General features: G+C 48.4%; 1 protein-coding gene across 1 annotated transcript in view; it reads right to left on the reverse strand.

The window, feature by feature from the left end:
* Positions 1–19424, reverse strand: part of MEGF11 (multiple EGF like domains 11) — a 389965-nt gene that overhangs the window by 257893 nt on the left and 112648 nt on the right. The window lies entirely within an intron of this gene.

A 19424-nucleotide genomic window follows, 5' to 3' on the forward strand; every position in this document is an offset into this window, starting at 1 on the left:
CATTTTTTTTTTTTTTTTTGGCCGCCCTGTGCAGCATGCAAGATCCTAGTTCCCTGACTGGGGATGGAACCCATACCCCCTGCAATGGGAGTGGGGAATCCTAGCCACTGGATCGCCAGGGAAGTCCCTCATCTTTGTTACGCTTTGCCCATTCACTTCCTCTCTCAACTCTTTCCTTCAGTGAAGACAGAGAAGAAAGATAGCTGGTGTGGCCCTGGGGACAACGAAGCTGAGAAAATCCTTCTTGGCAGCTCTGGTCAAACAAGTTGCCCAGAAGGCTGGCCCTTGCTTCTCTTGCTCCCATGGGCTACCACCTACTGACACCCAGGGTGATATGTCTCTGCACATCATACCCACCGGCAGGTGAAGGGCTTGGACAGCCTGGTAAGGGGTTTGAGGAAGCAGCTTGTAGAGTTGATCCCAGCCCCTGAAGTGACAGCGTAAGACAGGTGTTAAGTGGGCCTACACAGATGCCAACCCCCTGGGGTCCCTGGAACTGAGGATTCCCTATCAGAGGGCTCCTCATAGAGGCAGAGAACCATTAAGGTAGGAATAGCTGAATGACCTCCGAGGCTCCCTCCTGTCCAGGACTCCACCGGCCTTAGAGAACTGGCCGAGTGTTCTCGTCCTAGTCGGGGTGCAGGGGGCCCCAGAGCTACCTCCAGGGGACCTGCAATCCATTCGTGCTCCAACGTCAGCTACAGACTGAAAGAACACTGTAACTCAGAGAGACAGCGCTATATTTCATGTGTTCATAGATGTGATTGTGATTTGCTTAAAAGCTTTACCAAATTCAGAGGAGCTTTTATTCTCAATCAGCCACACTAAAAAAAAAAAAAAAAAAAAAAACAAGGCAGCTTCTAATAACTGGGGGCAGGGATGGTATAGAAAATATTTTGACATTGAAAAGGGGTCCCCAGGCTTGAAATGCTTGAGGATTTCTAGTCTGTTGGCCCAGAGTTTACCGACAAGGAAGCGCTCAGCCTTCTTGGGGGCAGTGAAGAGTGGCAGGGATGCTGCACACGCCCCCAGGCTGTACTCAGAGGGAAGCCAAATGGAGCTCCTGCCTTCGTGAAAGGTTAAACTCTCTCCTCCCCTGCCTCAACACTTGCCTTGTTAAACTCTTTCTTAGCAGCTCCTTCAAAGATAAACAAATTGTCACAAATTCTATGTAACCATGGGGGTCCAATTGATGATTAATGAGGCTTTTCTCTCTGTTTGAGATCTGCAGATAATCTGGGTAAATGGATTCTGAAAATCGGCTAACCTAAAGAGAAAAGCGATTCTGCACAATTCGCAGCGTCCAGCAGTCACCAGCCGCAGCCGCTCCTCACTCCCCCACCGGCTCACCCTGCCAACTCCATCAGTGCCTGGAGAGACTGACTCCGCACTCCCTGAGCCCCACAGTGCTAGGGCTGCCAGGCATTTCAACGCATTCTCCTCCCAGAGAAGGTGAGACCTTCCCCTTTGGGAAGAGAAGGAACCGCCCAAGATGGGCATTGAGTTTGGGGGACGGGCATCTTCTTCCAGGTGCAGGGCAGGCTGATCAGGCATCAGATACAGAAACAAAGGACACACAGAAAGGCTCACAAAGTCTGACTGCCAGGCGGAGATGCCTGGCCTTGATTCTCTCCATGACCTTGTCTCCTTACTCTGTTGTGGCTTTTTTAAATATATATTTATTTATTTATTTGGCTCAGGGCCGGACACGACTGAAGCGACTTAGCAGCAACAGCAGCAGGTCTTAGCTGCAGCACGAAGGACCTTCGATCTTTGTTGTGGGCATGTGGGATCTAGTTCCCTGACCGGGGATCAAACCTGGGCCCCCTTCATTGGGAGGTCAGAGTCTTAGCCACTGGACCACCAGGGAAGTCCCTGTCTCATTACTTTGGCTGATCCTGTGTGTTAGTTGCTCAGTTGTGTTTTTGGAACCCATTGGACTGTAGCCTGCCAGGCTCCTCTGTCCATGGAATTCTCCAAGCAAGCATCCTGGAGTGAGTAGCCATTCCCTTCTCCAGGGGATCTTCCCAACCTCGAACCTGGGTTTCCTGAATTGCAGGCAGATTCTTTACCATCTGAGCCAGGCCCATGCTGTAATCTCCAGTGTTTTTCTGAGAGGACCTCCCCCCACCCCACCCCGCCCTACCCCCACCCCCAGCTGCATCTTTAAATTTATGAAGCTTAGAATATCAAAGGGTGAGGCCACCTGGACTAGTGGAGACTGTGCTCTGGCTGCTTTTGATCCATGCTGGCGGGAGAGGGGTGGCAAATGGAGGTAACTTGGATCGTGGCTATAATTGAGGAGATCTGTTTATTTTTATTTTTTTTATTTTTAAACTTTACATAATTGTATTAGTTTTGCCAAATATCAAAATGAATCCACCACACTTTGTAAAACCTTTCCCTCTGAGTCAAATCTGGACAGGACAGTTTGGCTGATTCCCACGGAGATACCTGGACATCAGGGCACAGAGAGGGTAACAGGTGTTTGGAGAAGCACGCAGAAGGTGGAAGCGGATGCGGGAGCACAGGACATGGCCAGCCAGGGGGGTCTGACACAGCACTCCTCAGTCATCGGAGTGCGTCAAGGCTACAGAGCAGAGGGTGCTCCCCAGGACTCACACCCAAGCCTTGAACAGCCCATCACCGGTATTCACAAAGTTCCCCGTCTGAGGCCAAGTTTGCCTCTGTGGTGGTGTGGTTGGGGGAAAAGATGCCAGTCTGCAGGTACAAGAGTTGACCCCTCTAGGACCCCCTCAGCCCTCAGGCTTTTTCTTTGAACATGGCCAGTCTAAAAGATGCAACCTTGCCACCCTTCCCTCCTCCCCAGGTCACACCGGTCTCACTTTCAGTTTTTCCCTCACCCCTGAGCCTTGCTCTCCTGCCCTCAATGCTCTTCTTCCTCAGTTCTGCACCTCCAAACACCATCCACGCCCAGGCACCCTCCCCTCTGTATGGCTTGGCACCTACAGCGTGCCAGGCATGCTACACTCATCTAGCTTACAGCCTGGCCACACGGTCCAGCGCTCATCGCCTCCCATCTTGCCCTGATGTCTTTGCCAGCATGTTGACTTCATCTTTCTGACGTGTCCGTAAATGCTTTGAAACTCAGGTCGAGTCCTAGGCTGTTGCCAGTCAGCTCCTTTTGGGATCTGATTTCAGAAAATGTGTTTCTACTTGTCTCAGCCACTTCACTGAGGTGGAGTGAAGAGCAGCCACAAAGGAGCCATCCCCACATGGGGGCAACTCATCGCCATTAACTTTAATGGGGCTTCCCCAGGCTCTCTCTCTGAGGACAGATCCCAAAGACATATGCTTATGAGACGCTGAGGGAAAATCAATCCTGCCTTGGTGGTTATTAGGCTGACTCCATTCAGAGTGACAGAGGTTAACACAGCGGGCACTATCTGATTCGGGGCATTAATAATTAAATAAGAAAATGCCCCTGGTTTCCCTTCAGAGGAAGAAAACATGTAAACAGTTCAGCCGGTTCCCTCCCCTCTGGTCCATGCTCCCCACACAGTAAGCCGCAGAGGAAGGGAGTGAAGTTCTAGAGGTGGAAATTTCTTTCCCGATTGGCTGCTTTACACCTGCTCAACTGGAGGTGAGGCTGACACCTGCCCACAGGTATAGCTACTCTGCACACCTGGCAGGGTCTTAACTAATCAAATTCCTGGAGTACTACTTGCCTAGCCCTGGGCTATGCTTCCAGGATGCAAAGAAATAACCCAAGTCAACTACAGTCCATTTTCAGAGGCTAAAGCAGCAAGCAGTTGAGTCCCCTGGAGGCTTATAGAAAACTTGGTGGAGCAGATGGGACTAAAGACAGACCATGGACAGAGGACCTTGGTTGGCTACATACAGTCCATGGGGTTGCAGAGAGTCAGACATGGCTGAGTGACAGAATATGGAAAGGGAGGGCAGATAAAGGGCCTTCGGGGCAAGTACTGCATAAGGCAGCACGTGGAGGCAGGAACGTGCAGGTGCTGCTGGAGAGTCTAGGAGAGTTTGCACTGTGGAGCAGAAGTGGGCAACATGGGGAACTTTGCCAGGCATTTTCCAAAATTGGGTTCTATGAAGCACTAGCCCCATGAGCTACTGATAAAATCTCCCAGACGAAGGTTGCCATGAGTGACTAAGTTCAGGAAATGCTGCATGCTATGTCCTCATCTTAAATATTCACAGTGTATCTGAGCAGACCTTGGGCTCTGGGAAGACCCAGAGTAAAGACACCTGTTTGGTTGTTTCATCCAGTCTTTCCCATAGAACTTTCTAGTGATGTCTGTAGCAACAGAGTTCTTTGGGATGCTAGTTTGGTCAACTCTGCTCCTCTCCATCAAGTCTGGAGGAAGTCCCAGTCCTGACCATCTGCATCCTCAGAGTTCATATCCTCTTGTTTATGCTAACACTTGAGAGCCGTCTGTGACTGGCATCTAGTGTTAAAGGGACTCTACCACTGGGTATTAAAGAGACATCATAGCTGACCCTGGCCTTCTGTCCTGGCCTGGGTCAGCCTTGCAGGCTGAGCAGACCTTAGAGTTGGCAGCATCCTCTGGAGATCCCGTCTTCTCCTGGGCCCCTGCCAGCACCAGCACCTGTAGAATCCAGCTTGTCTCTCTGATGGCAACAAACACCTGGCCAGACACCAGCTGCTCACATTAGGCAAGATGCGTAAAACCAGGGCAGAGGGCAGGCAGACAGATGGCCTCTGCCCCAGGATCGGTTGTGATGACCTCACGGTCCATCTGTGCAAAAATCTTCCCCTACCTGCTTCGCTTCCACCACCTGCCTTGTCATCCTGAATGTGCCAAAATCTTGGACACTGGAACCTGGTCTGTGTACCTGGAACCTGCTCTCTGTCCATCCCAGTCTCCTCCAGGGAGCCCTTCCTTCTCAGCAACTTTGGATGGGAAGCAGGGCTGGCGGTGGTCAGGCTCTGGGCCCTGGGCGGTTTCCAGTCACAATGCTGGGCATCGATTGGTACTAGCTGCTTGCAATGCTCTCCTGAGGAATGGGGCTGAAGGGAACATGCTGTGATTGATTAGTGATGTCTGTTGCAGGCGCAGGATGGGAGAGGGACACATGGGTGCCACGCACTTGTTGTCCCTGCCCTACATTGCTGAGCGGTCTTCTTAACTTTGAAAAGCGCTCCTCTCGTATATGAACCATCTGGATATGGCCTCAGCTCTTCTCTTGGAGCCTTGGAACCTGTCCATCATTTTCCTTCCCTTTGTGTGTGTGTGTGTTAGTTGCTCAGTTGTGTCCGACTCTTTGTGACCCCATGGACTATAGCCTTCCAGGTTCGACTGTCCATGGGATTCTCCAGGCAAGAACACTGGAGTGGGTTGCCATTCCCTTCTCCAGGGGACCTTCCCAACCCAGGGATCAAGTCCAGGTCTCCTAGCACACAACTAAGACACAAACACACTGCTTGAGGGCAGGGGTTTTGGTCTCTGTGTCCACTGCCAACCCCAGCACCCAGAGCACTGCTGTACAGAGAGGGGGCTCAAACCATCTTTGTCGACTCCACAAATTGTCGATTCTACAGCTAACCACCTCCCCTGGACCTCTCAGCCAGCCCAAGTCCCAGGACCAGCCACACGGCCTGTGTCCGTCCTGACAGAGACCACCAAAAACCTGTACTGCCAGCAGGCCTCAGCATGCGAGGCATCCCACCCTGCACTGACATCACACCACAGAGACACCAATCTGTTGGCGACGGATACAGTGGGCACCATGACATCCTGAGAGAGATTCACAGACTCCTGCCTGGGCCAACCCGCCAGCGCCGGGGGATGTCTGTTCCTGGAACCAACACAGGGTGGGCATTGAAGCCCACTCAATAGCTCAAGCTGCAGTCAGTGGGGGGGCCTGACCAGAGTTCCGAGAGCCTCATGAAAAGGCGCTTTCAGGCTCGGGACACTGCAGAAGCAAACCCCAGAGTGAGACTGATAAAGCAAACACCTCACATTCTTCCCAGCGTGGGGGTATAGAGAGAGATTTCTATCTTCTATTTATAGAATACACACACACACACACACACACACACACACACACACACACACACTTCTCTGTTTTTTTTCCTTAATAAAACAAAAAAGCCAAGTTTGCACTCATTGGGGTAAATGCCAAGGGTATCATCCCATCTAGCCGACCTTCCCCTTCATCTCCCCACTGCTCTCAGCTGGTCCCCAGTCCCCAAGCCCCGCTCTGTTTATTGGCCTTGCTGGGGTTTGATTAGTGCAGATGAAAAGAGGAGCCACGATCAGCCCATAATTAAGAGCTTCACCCTTCGCCTTGATGAAGCCTCCTACCCTCCAGGAATCCCTCCAGGAGCTGGGCTTATGTTGAAGGCTTTCTAATCTCCCTGCACTTAAAAAAAGTTTAAAAAAATAAATCCGCAGCTCTTAATCTCCAAAAGAGTGGTTCCCTGACCACAGAAGAGCAGCAGAAATTCCCAGCGTCAACATGGAGGCCCTGCCAGGAGTCTGCCCACTGGGATCAATCGGGATTAGAGTCACCTCCTGAGACACGGTAAACGTCCCCGTCCTAGGGCTCCACCAAACCGGTAAATTCTGCTTTCTCCTCACCCGGGAAAGCTCGGGCTGCAAATCCTGAAAACGGCACCACGGAGAACTGCAGTGCCCATTAATCAGGGTCAGAGGGCTGGCCTGCCCCTGTGCCCTCAAGCCCGGCGGAGACCAAGTGGTCTTGACATTAGTCAGGCTCGGAGAGAAATCGCAGCATATCCCCGGGGCAGGGGAGGAGCGGGAAGGCAGAGGGGTAGAAACCAACAAATTCATGAAGCATCTGCCTCCCTCTCCTACAGACGCAGCCCTGGACTCTGAGGCCTCAGCCTTCCCATTCCCAGGCAGGCAACAGCTGTGCCCCCAGCCTCCAGCCCCTCTGAAGATGAAGGGAGAAAACTTATCTGTGTTCGGAGGCCATTCTATTTCTCACAGAGCAATTATCTCCATCTTTCCATTTCTTTGCAAATCAGGGCACACTCATCTGGCCTGGCCAACCCAGAGGCTGCCTGAGCCCCCTCCAACCCAACCCACTACAGGCCTGCTCTGCTCCCCTCTCCCACTTGTTCCCAGGGCTGTGGGGTTCTCTGAACTGGGGGAGTCCCTTGCGCCCTGGCATTAAGTCATGGCCACATCCCCAAAACCTTCACAGACAGGCCAGTCACTCAGGGCCGTACAGCCCCATGGGGATTGGTCCCCATTCCCTCCTGCTCTGCAAAGAACATTTCTAAAACATGAGATGCAAACACAGATGCTCAGATGGGAAAAGAGCTCTGAGGAAGGGGGCCTGTAGAATGATCCATCACCTGGTCAAGTCTCCCCCAAAACTGATCTGTGAAGGTGAAGGCTGGACAGCAAGCCATGTGGGACCAGAATGGCACCTGGACAGACCCGGGAGCATCACGTGTCAACACCTCATCCCACTGAAGGGCAAACTACTCCCAGGTGACTTAAAGTCCTCAAGTCACATAGCACACTGATGCCAGCGCTCATGGAAGGGAATAGCAGAGTGGGACTGACATGGCCTCAAATTCTGACTCCACCTTACTGGTTACACAGCCTGGATAAAGTCATTTAACTACTCGGGGGCTGTTTCACATCAATCACATGAGAAAGGACCAACTTCACAGAGCTGTGAGGATATCAAATGAGTCAGCAGGTAAAGTGCTTGGTCCAGAATCGAGCACATAGAATGCACTCAATAAAATATTAGTTTCCTGCCAACTCATATCCCCTCCTTCTACCTCAAGACCCTTCCAACTCTCTAATTCTGAATTCTAGAATTCCTAAGTTCAGTTCAGTTCAGTCGCTCAGTCCTGTCTGACTCTTTGCAACCCCATGCACTGCAGCATGCCAGGCTTCCCTGTCCATCACCAACTTGCAGGATTTATTCAAACGCATGCCCATCAAGTCAGTGGTGCCATCCAACCATCTCACCCTCTGTTGTCCCCTTCTCCTCCCGCCTTCAATCTTTCCCAGCATCAGGGTCTTTTCAAATGAGTCAGTTCTTCACATCAGGTGGCCAAAGGATTGGAGTTTCAGCTTCAGCATCAGTCTTTCCAATGAATATTTCCTTTCCTAAAGGATTTCCTTTAGGATGGACTGGTTTGATCTCCTTGCAGTCCAAGGGACTCTCAAGAATCTTCTCCAACACCACAGTTCAAAAGCATCAATTGTTCAGTGCTCAGCTTTCTTTATAATCCAGCTCTCACATCCATACATGACTACTAGAAAAACCATAGGTTTGACTAAACAGACCTTTGTTGGCAAAGTAATATCTCTGCTTTTTAATATGCTGTCTAGGTTGGCCATAGCTTTTCTCCCAAGGAGCAAGCGTCCTTTAATTTCATGGCTGCAGTCACCATCTGCAATGATCTTGAGGGGCAAAAAAAAAAACCTCTTTCACTGTTTCCATTGTTTACCCATCTATTTGCCATGAAGTGATGGGACCGTCCAGTCAAGGCTATGGTTTTTCCAGTAGTCATGTATGGGTGTGAGAGTTGGATTATAAAGAAAGCTGAGCTCCAAAGAATTGATGCTTTTGAATTGTGGTGTTGGAGAAGACTCTTGAGAGTCCCTCGGACTGCAAGGAGAGCCAACCAGTCCATTATAAAGGAGATTGGTCCTCGGTGTTCATTGGAAGGACTGATGTTGAAGCTGAAACTCCAATACTTTGGCCACCTAATGCGAAGAGCTGACTCATTTGAAAAGACTCTGATGCTGGGAAAGATTGAGGGCAGGAGGAGAAGGGGACGACAGAGGATGAGATGGTTGGATGGCATCACTGACTCAATGGACATGGGTTTGGGTAGACTCCAGCAGTTGGTGATGGACAGGGAGGCCTGGCTTGCTGCGGTTCATGGGGTCGCAAAGAGTTGGACACGACTGAGTGACTCAACTGAACTGAACTGATGGGACCAAATGCCATGATCTTAGTTTTCTGAATGTTGAGTTTTAAGCCAGCTTTTTCGCTCTCCTTTTTCACTTGCATCAAGAGGCTTTTTAGTTCTTTGCTTTCTTCCATAAGGGTGGTGTCATCTGCATATCTGAGGTTATTGATATTTCTCCCAGCAATCTTGATTCCAGCTTGTGCCACATCCAGCCCAGCATTTTGTGTGATGTACTCTGTATATAAGTTAAATAAGCAGGGTGACAATATACAGCCTTGATGTACTTCTTTCCCAATTTGGAACCAGTCTGTTGTTCCATGTCTAGTTCTAACTGTTGCCTCTTGACCTGCATACAGATTTCTCAGGAGGCAGGCAAGGTGGTCTGGTGTTTCCATCTCTTAAAGAATTTTCCACAGTTTGTTGTGATCCACACAGTCAAAGGCTTTGGCATAGTCAATAATGCAGAAGTAGATGTTTTCCTGGAACTCTCTTGCTTTTTCAGTGATCCAACAGATGTTGGCAATTTGATCTCTGGTTCCTTTGCCTTTTCTAAATCCAGCTTGTGCATCTGGAAGTTCATGATTCATGTACTGTTGAAGCCTGGCTTAGAGAATTTTGAGCATTACTTTGCTAGTGTGTGAGATGAGTGCAATTGTGCAGTAGTTTGAGCATTCTTTGGCATTGCCTTTCTTTGGGATTGGAATGAAAACTGACCTTTTCCAGTCCTGTGGCCACTGCTGAGTTTTCCAAATTTCCTGGCATATTGAGTGCAGCACTTTCACAGCATCATCTTTCAGGATTTGAAATAGCTCAACTGAAATTCTATCACCTCCACTAGCTTTGTTTGTAGTGATGCTTCTTGAGGCCCACTTGACTTCGCATTCCAGGATGTCTGGCTCTAGGTGAGTGATCACAGTGTCGTGGTTATCTGGGTCATGAAGATCTTTTTTGTATAGTTCTTCTATATCTTCTTGCCACCTCTTCTTAATATCTTCTGCTTCTGTTAGGTCCATGTCATTTCTGTCCTTTATTGTGCCCATCTTTATGCAAAATGTTCCCTTGGTATCTCTTATTTTCTCAAAGAGATCTCTAGTCTGTCCCATTTGATTGTTTTCCTCTATTTCTTTACATTGATCGCTGAGGAAGGCTTTATTTCTCTCCTTGCTATTCTTTGGAACTCTGCATTCAAATGGAATTCTAATTTCTAAGGATCTAGGGAAATGCTGATTGAAAGATCTTCTGCTGGAAAATCTGGGCTTCGCTATATGTATTTGGTGACCCCAGGGTCGGTCTGAAATGTACAGTTATTAAATGGTCTTATCTACTCATTCAGCAAACATTTCCTGAACACTTGCCAGTCACTGCAGACACAATAATTCAGGCAGGCCCTGACCCTAGACCCCAGACACCTGCCGGAGGGTGTATGGGAATGGCCACGAGAGGGCAATGGACCCAGGATGTGGCTTAACTCAAAGTGCCGAGGCCTTTGCCTGGCAGGAAGCCCCAGGCAAATATCAAAGACATTTGCTGCTACTGATGCATACCATCCCCACAGGTCCCACACACGTTGAATCAGGCCCATCTCCATTCCACTTGCCTCTGAGTTCACTCTTGTCCAGGGCTGCTCCTCTGAAGGGGTGTGGGGGATTCCCAAGCCTGGTCGGTCTCCCAGCTCCAATCTGTTAGGACTTAGAGTGGCTGCACTTCCTCTCTTCCTCGGGTTTTCCCTCCTGAGGCCCAACTCAGCTCAGGAGCAACTCAGCTTCCCGCGGCCCCATTCTTCCTCTCTACCTGCTAAGTCACTAACTTGCTGTGTGACCAGGGACAGGTTGCTTTGCATCTCTGAGCTTCATTCCATGTTTGTTCAGAGGCTATACCATCTCTAGGACTCTTCAAACTCTACAAGTTCCCCTCCAGTGTGTCTCTCTTTGCTGCCCTTCCCCTCCTCACGTTCTTCTTTCTCTTCACCCACTACGTTGGGTTGGTCCCATCTCCCAGCAGCAAGGAGATAAAGCAGTGAAGACAGGAGAATTAGATTCTAGTCCTGGATTACGGAGAACTCATTTCACTGTTCTGAGCCTCCTTTTCCTTTGACTACACAGTAAGGATAAGAGAACAAGTTCTCATGAATATCAAGCCACAGCCCAACACTGGAAATGCAAGCATCAGTGCTCTTGTGAGGGTGGGGACCCTAAGTTCCTGCCACCTTTCTGTCCAATCTTCAGCACCTCTTTGAAGACTGGACTCTTGTCTCACGCTCTAGTCTAGCCCAGGGCCCACACCAGGGCAGTCTCTGCCCCATCACTCCTTGGACACCTCTTCTCCCCAGTAAGGAGCTAAATAGGAGGGCGTGGTTGTTAGTCTACAGACTAGGGTAGCCTCTCCAGGTTTCCTTCTGGAACCTTCAGTATGTATCTAGGCCAGGAGAATCTGAAGTCAGATATCAACTGTCTCAAAGCCTGAAGGCCCCCACATCTGTGAACTGGTCATGGAAATGGGCATTGGTGTGTCATAGAAAGCAATTGGCAATACACAACAACATGTTTTCATGTGCATCTTTAACCCAGCATTCCACTTCTGCAATTGAATTTAAAAAACTGACCAAGGCCAAAGGTAGGTTTAAGAATGTTGCATCATCTCTTAATAAAGAGATATGCATTACAGCATTGAAACAACCTGAATGCGTAAGTCAGTGGTGCATGTGTGATAAGTTGCATCAGTCACATCTAACTCTTAGCAACCCTATGGACTGTAGCCCGCCAGGCTCCTCTGTCCATGGGACTCTCCAGGCAAAAATACTGGAGTGGGTCGCCATGACCTTCTTCAGGGGATCTTCCTGACACAGGGATCGAACCTACATCTCTTACGTCTACCTGCACTGACAGGTGATTTCTTCACCACTAGCGCCACTGAGGTGATCTTTGCTAAAGAAATCCCACCATGTATACATAACAAAATATTATGTAAACATTTAAAATATTGATGTGTGGGAAAATATGGAAGCTATACACTGGAGCATTAATAGTGGTCATTGGTAAGAGGAGGGGAAGGGAGAAACATCACAGGACTTCTGCTTTCCAAGTCAATCACTTCTGTTCTTCTTAGTGTTTCTTATAATGCTCTTATTAGTGTTTCTTATAATGAGTATTATCATCACCATAATCATAAAAGCAAACATATTTTAAGAAAATATATGTAAGGCAATCCCACTTCTGGGCACATAACCAGAAAAGACGAAAACTAATTGGAAAAGATGCATGCACCCCAATGTTCATTGCAGCATTATTTGCAATAGCTTTGGAAAGAATGATGCTAAAGCTGAAACTCCAGTACTTTGGCCACCTCATGCGAAGAGTTGACTCATTGGAAAAGACTCTGATGCTGGGAGGGACTGGGGGCAGGAGGAGAAGGGGATGACAAAGGATGAGATGGCTGGATGGTATCTTTGACTCGATGGACGTGAGTCTGAGTGAACTCTGGGAGTTGGTGATGGACAGGGAGGCCTGGCGTGCTGCGATTCATGGGGTTGCAAAGAGTCGGACATGACTGAGCGACTTAACTGAACTGAACTGAACATATGGAAGCAACCTACATGTCCATCGACATGAATGGATAAAGAAGATGTGGTATATATATATATATATGACAGACTATTAGCCTTAAAAAAGAATGAAATATTGCCATTTGCAGCAACATGGATGGACTTAGAGGTCATCAAACTAAGTAAATTAAGTCAGACCGAGAAAAACAAAAGTCATATGATATCACTTATATGTGGAATCTTAAAAAAAAGGTACCAATAAACTTATAAAACAGAAACAGACTCACAGACATAGAAGACAAATTTATGGTTACCAAAGAAGAAAGGGCAAGAGGGATAAATTAGGAGCTTGGGACAAACAGATACACATTACTATATATAAAAAAGATAAAAACAAGTACTATAGTATAGCTCAGGGCACCATATTCAATATCTTGTAATAACTTATAATGGAAAAGAATCTGAAAATACATATATATATTACTGAATCATACATATATTTGCTGTATGCATGATATTAACACAATATTATAAACCAATTATATTTCAATTTTTTTTAAATAGGAAAAAAGCTTTCTAATTTAAAAAATTTTACAGTTTTTAAAAAGGTTAGGAAAAAACAAATAAAAGATAATATACGTACATTCACTACCATGGAAAGAGGACCCTGATGTACCATTATGTGAAAAACAGGTTATGAAACAGCATGGACATTACAACTGAATTGTGTGTGTGTGTGTGATGTGTGTTCTGAGAGCAAGCAAGAAAAAAGAGAGATGTCCAGAAAGATGTTTAAAATATTAGCAAAGGCACCTGGGTGATAATATTTTCGGTAACTTACTTTCTTCTCTATACTTTGCTGTCAACATTTTCTATGATGAGCTGGTCTCAGCTTCTCAGTTTAATAAAGCCATCTTCATTTTGCCAAAAAGTCAGGACCTTTCATCAGTGCCTCCATAGCTTACCCTCCCCCATGCCCAGACTCTCCCACAAGGCTCCTTGGGGTGCATATTCCCAAACAGCAGGGTTTTTTGAGCCCTGAGCTCACTACTCTTGGGGACATAGGCCACTTTACGGAGCTTTCCTGGCAGCCCTAGAAGCCATCAAGCCGGGGCGGGTGGGGGAAGGGTGGGGATTGCCATTATAACTGAGTGGTCTGTGTCCATGCTGTGATTATACACATGCTGTGATTAAAAACATTATGCCATTTCAAAGACCCAAAATGATCTGATGACACAAAAAATGGATGGATAATGTAGGATTTTGTCAGCTCTATCTGGTATAATAAATGAACCAAGTATTCCGATTTTAAAAGAAATTTATTGCAGCACTTTGTCCATGACACTGATGAATCCTGGCTCACAGCCTGGCCAGGGCAGCCCAGGGAACGCCACCTCACTCCAGCACCTGTTCCGTCCCCTGCACCCCACAGGCTCTGGTCCTCCATAGGTGACAAGCACATGGAGCTCTGGTCTCAATTCCTGAGTCCTAACCTCAGATCTGCCTCGTACCAATTGTGTGACCTTGGGCAGATCACTTGACCTTTGGAAGTCACAGTTTCCTCCTCTGTGAAGTGGGAATAGTAAGAAAACCTGACTCAGAGGGTCCTGCGGAGTCAGAGACGAGGATGATGGGAAGTGACTATAGTCACTAAAACACTGAGTCAAATGTGGTCATGATCCTCTTGCCGAGGACAGAAGGGATGCAATACAAATACTCCTGGGGGGTGTGTACAGAGAGAGAGACTGAGATTAGGATCCTTTGATAAGGACCACCTTCTGGGAGAGGGACAAGTCTGCCAGAACCCAGAGAAAGGAACTCAAGATGAATTTCATGAAGTTTGCAGTTTGGCCCAGTCAGGCCCTGCTGACCCACAGTCTCAGCAAGAGATGATTTCCAGTCTGGATCAGAAGCCAATTTGGCTGCCTTTCTGGCCTAGGCCATGTCTGACCACCATCTCCACGGCTGAGAGCATTTGTGATAAAATGGTTCCTCTGAACTCTGGTTTTCTAGAGGAGCAAGATGCTCACTCACCTTCATCAGCACTTTGCATTCCTTCCCAAAGGAATGGGCCATCAAAAACAGCACCTTGAAGGATCAAAATCGACCCTCATCTTCCCGGGTTTAATTTGCAGAATGGGACACAACTCCCAGACTCACTGTGCTCCTGGCCTGATTATTCGTTGTTTATTTCAGTATTTTCCAGGAAATTGTTCATTAAGGATAAAAGCACCTGCTTACTGTAAGAGAGTATTACACAAAGACTCTGGCATGGGCCTGGGAAGAACATTAATTAATGAAGTGTAACAGAACAAACATGCTATAAATTAAAAGTCTAAAGAGAAATGCCTGGCATTGGTGGATGACGACAGAGGGCTGAAATGAAACATCTTATTTTTAGACCACGGTGGTGTTTAAAAAAAAAATGGGAGGGGAAAAAATTACAAAAGGTGGCAGAGGTAACAATCTATTTCTGGAGCAACTAAAGCCTTTGCTTCCATTAAGAGAATTATAAATCAATTCTGTTTTGTCTGGGGGCATATATGCGTGGTGTGTGCTAAATTAAAAAGCTTAATGTGTCAGAGCGGTTCCTTCTGAGGTTTCCATGGAACAATGCCGACTGAGGCATTAGGCAGGTGACATCTGAGCCAGGCCACCGAGTTAGGCTCAGCTCGGCACAGGCCATCCTGAGCACCAGGGTACAACAGCATATGTAGCCCAACCTCAGTTAACTGGAGCCTGCGAATCTTCATTTAACCAGGGTGTGGGGTGCCAAGCCACTGCCCACACTTCCAGGTGCATTTCCACCCCAGAGCCAGTGAGATGTTCTTTTTTTTTCCCACTCTCCTGAAAAGCAGTTTCCAAGGCGAGCTTCCACACTGATGATCTATTCAGTTTTATTTCCTTTACTTCAAACCCATTCCTGGACAAAGACAGGCCTTGAGGAATAAGGACCCTAAACTCATGCCAAATCTCAATAAATCCAGAGATCTGGTCCCATTCACCATAACCCACTCACCAAGACAGGAAGGGAAACAGGCACAGTTGCAAACAAGTATTTTGGTAGCAAGCGTTGGAACCCTAGAAAGGTCTTTTCTGTCTCACTTCCAACCCAACAGAAAACTCAGAAACATGAACCGCCCATTCCTCGAGGCAAGGTGGAGGTTGGGGCAGGTTCCACTTTGACTCCAGCTGCTCCAGTTCTAGTTGCTTTCCGCTTCTGCAGGCAGGCTGAGCGGCAAGGTGCCAACCTCCAAAGTGCTGAGTCACCAATAGGCAGAAAACAGGAAGCTTATGCCAAGTCTAACCATGCTTCCCCAGGGTTTTAATTCTCATTTGTGGTGTGCCCACAAATGTCTAAATTTGTCATAACACATTCAGGGACTCAGTGAGATGGGAAGAACAGGAGGCAGGCCAGAAGTTTGTGAAGCCATGGCTCAGACCTCTGACACATGGAGGTTTGGTGGTGCCAAGATGGGGAGCAGAAAGAAAAGGATAGGGTGCCAGGGAGGAGCTGGGAATGGGGGCTGGGTGCGCCCAGCTGATGAGTAAACCAGGGCTGAAGTTTGAGCTCAAGTGAGCATTGTGTACCAATGCTGTATTCAATACATAACAGCTCTCGCTAAGGATGCTCTGTTAATATCCCCTGTTGGATGAGGATCTGCAAGAAGACTGACTCAGATAGTGAACATTCCATTCACTTACCAACCATGGAGCATCTTACTGAACCCCAGAAGAAAGCAGGAAATGAATGGTTCCCGAGAGACTGTCCTGTGCTGGGCCCTGAGTTGGGTACCTGGCCAATCCCCGTCTTCACGGTGGCCCTAAGAAGTAGGTGCTGCGATCTCCATCGGCAGGTAACAAACAGAGACTCACGGTTTAGAAGTTCATGAACTAGGCTTGAACTCAGGACTACCTGCTTCTCTAGTACTACGCTTCCAGGTCTGCCTTTGCCCTTCTGACTTGGCAGCATGTGTGCACAGGTATGCAAGTATGTGGGCGCACATGCTATACATGGCATGTGGGGAGGGATGGGGATCATCTCTGGGTCAGAGCTGCCTTGACGCCCACTAAGTTTGAGCAGAGGAAGAGAGGACACTGTGCTTTTGTGGGAAGAGCTGTGTAGGCCAGCTGTGTGAGCTTGGGCCAGTCTTTGGCCTCTGTGGTACTTCATTGTCCTCTATAACTGAGAGGGAGGCTTTGTTAACTAACTGGTCCCTCATCTGAACCAAAGAATCCAGAAAATGATTTCAGAGACTGTTTTATCAGCTTTCCCAAGGATGGTTCACAACTTGTACCATTCTAGATGCACAGGAGAAAAGTCCATCCATTACATACAGTGGATGGCAAGGGGTGTTAAGGCTCTTGAACCTAGCTAAGAAAGATGATCTTTAAGGTCTGTAGGGCTCTGACATCAGGAGATGGGTGGGGAGGTGGTAAGCCTCCGCTTCAGGGCTAGGCGATGATCCCGGAGCAAAGCTGAGGTTGCAGGTGAGGATGCCAGACCCCTGGGACGAGATTATCTCAGCTTACAGTGTCCTCTGTGTATCTGTGTCATCCCTTAGCCTATCTGCTTTAAATGTATCCATCTCACCTCTACTCTAATTTGAGGAATCAAGGGAGAAATTAGGAACAGGCCTTCAAGGGGATGAGCCTTACTTCTCACTCTCTGCCCCTCAAGCTAGCTAGCTAATTGGGGGTGAAAGTGAAAGTCGCTCAGTCATATCCGACTCTTTGTGACCCCATGGACTATAGAGTCCATGGAATTCTCCAGGCCAGAATACTGGAGTGGGTAGCCTTTCCCTTCTCCAGGGGATCTTCCCACCCTAGGGATCAAACTCAAGTCTCCCTCATTGCAGGCAGATTCTTTGCCAGCTGAGCCACAAGGGAAACCCAAGAATACTGGATTGGGTAGCCTATTCTCTTCTCCAGAGGATCTTCCTGACCCAGGAATCGAACCGGGGTCTCCTGCATTGCAGGTGGATTCTTTACCAACTGAGCTATCAGAAAAGCCCTAATTGGGGGTAGGGGGAGCAATAACTGCCAAGAGCTCTGAATAGGATCAATAATTGAGTACATGATTCCTGTGCAGCTCCTCTGCCCTCCAAGGACATGAAATTTAGTACAGAAAGGGCCAGTTCTCCAGCAAAGCAGAGCAGTGGGGCTTGTGCCCCAGGAATGAGCAGCACCCTGCCCCATTCTGGGCCTCATCCAGAAAATATTTGAATACTTTAACAAGCAAGAGCAGCCTAGACTAACTTTCAGCTCTGCTCATGGAGCGCTCCGATGCCGGATGCGTCCGAGGCAACGGGGGAGGGGCAGCTCACTGTGGAATTCTGCAGCCAACACAGCCCAGCTCTCAAGAAACCTCGGGCTCAGCAGTAGCCGTGGCAACACCTTTGCATCTGAAAGAACACATCTAGGCAGAACAGGCGCTTTCCAGACTCTGGATCACTCCACAAAGTGGAGAGGAGGATAAAATCACCCCCAGGGAGGAAGGCAGAGGAGACATTTATTTCAAACCAATTTCACCCACTGTGGAACAATCACTAAAGCCAAATGGTAGAGCTCTGCGGCTCTCTGTGTCCTGGTGGATAAAGATGGAAAGAGCAAGCAAGCAGGGCAACCTCCAGCCTGCGGGGAGGGCCCTGAGAGAACAGGATCTGCTGATGAGGCTGTCCATGGGCTCCAAGGAGGGCATGAGCCAAGCGCCCAGCCAAAAGTGGAGAAAAATGGCCAGGTACAGGGAAACCCAGAACCAGATCTCTCACCCCCAGGTCTACCAACAGTTGGCTGTGTGACCCTGACTGAGTCACTGAACCTCTCTGAGCTGTTTTCTGATAAGGAGAAGTGCGAATCACTTCTCAAGTGGATGATCCAGCCAAAGCAGAGGGCATGAGATTAAAGTCCTGAATTTAGCTTTCTAGCATCACCCACCAGCCATGGGAAGGCTCTTACTGGCTTGTCTGGGCCTCAGATTCTCCATCTATAAAAGGATGTTGACTGACAGTCTTATACTTTCAGAGCCAGAGTTGGACTCTAGCTAAGGTCCCTGATAGCTCTAAAAAGTTCTACAGTGATTGTCTGCAGCAAGAGCAAACAGGGAGGTGGGGTTCCCCTCCAAAGCAGGGGGGATGGGAACTGTTTGATAACTAGCCAATGACTGGATCAATGAATCAATGAACAGGTCTCTGTTTTTGCATGGGATTGAGAGCAAAACGGCTCACCCAAGGTCACACAGCTGGTAACAGACAGAGCTGACCTCAAATCCAGGTCTTTGGATCCCAAATTCAGTGCCCCTCCCAATCCACCATCTACTGGGCAAGAAAAAGGAGGTCGTTGAGCAGAGCCTCCTTGAAGGGCAAGGCACTCTGGGGCTGAGGAGATGGTGAGGTCCCCCTGGGCCACATTGGATTCTGTGTACCTTGAACCTTCCAACCTCTCAGTCAGCCCCAGTGTTTGCTGCCTTTGCAACCCACTCACCCATATGGTGAGCCCTGCTTTATAACCACCCATGTTCCTTTTGCCCTATCCCCTGCCGAAAACAGGGGGATCCCTCCCTCAGGGATGGGAGAACAGAGCTCACCACGAGGTTGGAGCCAAGCACAGGCCCCAGTCCCAGAGCCCTGAGGTCTTGCATCTATCGTGCCGGGCCCCCCCACGTACTCCCTACTCTAATGAAAACCCAGAGAGCGGCAGTGAAATTCACCTTAATAAGCACTCGTTAGAAATATGCTAATGAGGAGGAAGCTGATATCATATGCCCTGAAACCCCAAGGGAGAAAGGGATGAAAAAATTCAATATTGAGTTTTGTCTCATTTCAAAGCCCCTTTCAAAGTGGCCATAAATCTTCTGTATGATGTGACATAACGAGGAGCTGCCAGCGGCTTGGGCGTTAATAATTAGCAGTTGCCAGGTGCTGAAGTGAATGCATTCGACTTTCCGGTCCTCGCTGCCAGGAGACA

The sequence above is a fragment of the Bubalus kerabau genome, chromosome 10 (assembly GCF_029407905.1).
Source record: "Bubalus kerabau isolate K-KA32 ecotype Philippines breed swamp buffalo chromosome 10, PCC_UOA_SB_1v2, whole genome shotgun sequence".
NCBI lineage: Eukaryota > Metazoa > Chordata > Mammalia > Artiodactyla > Bovidae > Bubalus > Bubalus kerabau.